The sequence below is a fragment of the Pediculus humanus genome, genomic scaffold (genome assembly GCF_000006295.1).
Source record: "Pediculus humanus corporis 1103172107650 genomic scaffold, whole genome shotgun sequence".
In the NCBI taxonomy this organism is placed as follows: Eukaryota; Metazoa; Arthropoda; class Insecta; order Psocodea; family Pediculidae; genus Pediculus; species Pediculus humanus.
Genome location: NW_002987260.1, coordinates 13,907 through 15,104, shown reverse-complemented (window position 1 = coordinate 15,104; position 1,198 = coordinate 13,907).

The window sequence follows — 1,198 nt, the reverse complement described above, 5'->3', positions numbered from 1 at the left end:
CTTTTTTTTTTTTTTAAATCTACATAAGAAATTTATAAAAAAAAAAAAAGCAGACGATAATAAAAAGTGTAATTAGTGAACATTTTAATTTAATTTTTTTTTTTTTAAATAAAAATGGAGGAATTTTTTAATTTTTAAATAAAAATGGAGGAAATAATAACAAAAACAACAACAAAAAAAAATTGTTTGGTGTGTTTCTACGTTTAATTTTCCAAACGTTTTTCATGTTATAAAAAATTATTATTATTATTATTATTATTAAGTAGGTTTAAAAGGACCTTATTCGTAATTATAAATGACGTCATATTTTGTTTTAAAAAAAAACTTTAAAGACAAGACAACGCGATCCCCTTCGGATAAATTTTTATGTATTAACCTACGCATAATTTCACTTATTATAAATAAATTAATAATAATAATAATAATAATAATAATAATAATAATAATAATAATAATAATAATAATTATAAGGCGTTAATAAAACATAAATGAAACGTACATAATTATAATAATAATAATTTTTATTCCTTTCGTCCTTGTTTTTTTCTACAACTTTTTCTATTGTTTTCCTAAAGAAATTTGTAATAGCATATAAAAATGTTTAATTTTTTTTTTCTTTCTAGAACATTCTAAATGTTTACATTTATAAATCGAACGCGTGAAAAAAAAAAAAATTTTAATTATATGTGTGCCGTCACTAAAAAAAAAAAAAATTAAAAGAAAAAAAATTTCGGTTGTTTTGTTGTTTTTTTTTTCAGAAGATTTTCGTCGTTAAAAGTTCCAGCTTGTTCCACCCCCCCCCCTTCTCCCCTTCCCACCTTCTTCATCCCCGTTAAGAAAAAGTAAAAAAGTGGATTTAAAATGGTAGGGAGGGGGGAGGGAGTAAGAAAAAAAAAGCAAAAAAAAAGAAACAAACCAAAGTTTTAAAACTTTAACGTTTGATAAAAAAAAAAAAAAGAAAATTTTTTTTTTTTTTATTTCTTTATATATATAAATTTTCCGGCTATAAAACTAAAATTTTACTTAAATCAATTTTTAGGATTTTTATAGATTTTCCAATCTATTTTATATATAACGACAAAATATTTTCCTTTTTTTTCGGGGAGAGGGGGGTTAAAAGATATAGGAATTAAAAATAAAACAGACGACGATATATATAATAGAAACAAAATCAACCGTTTCACCATTTCGTGGGGGA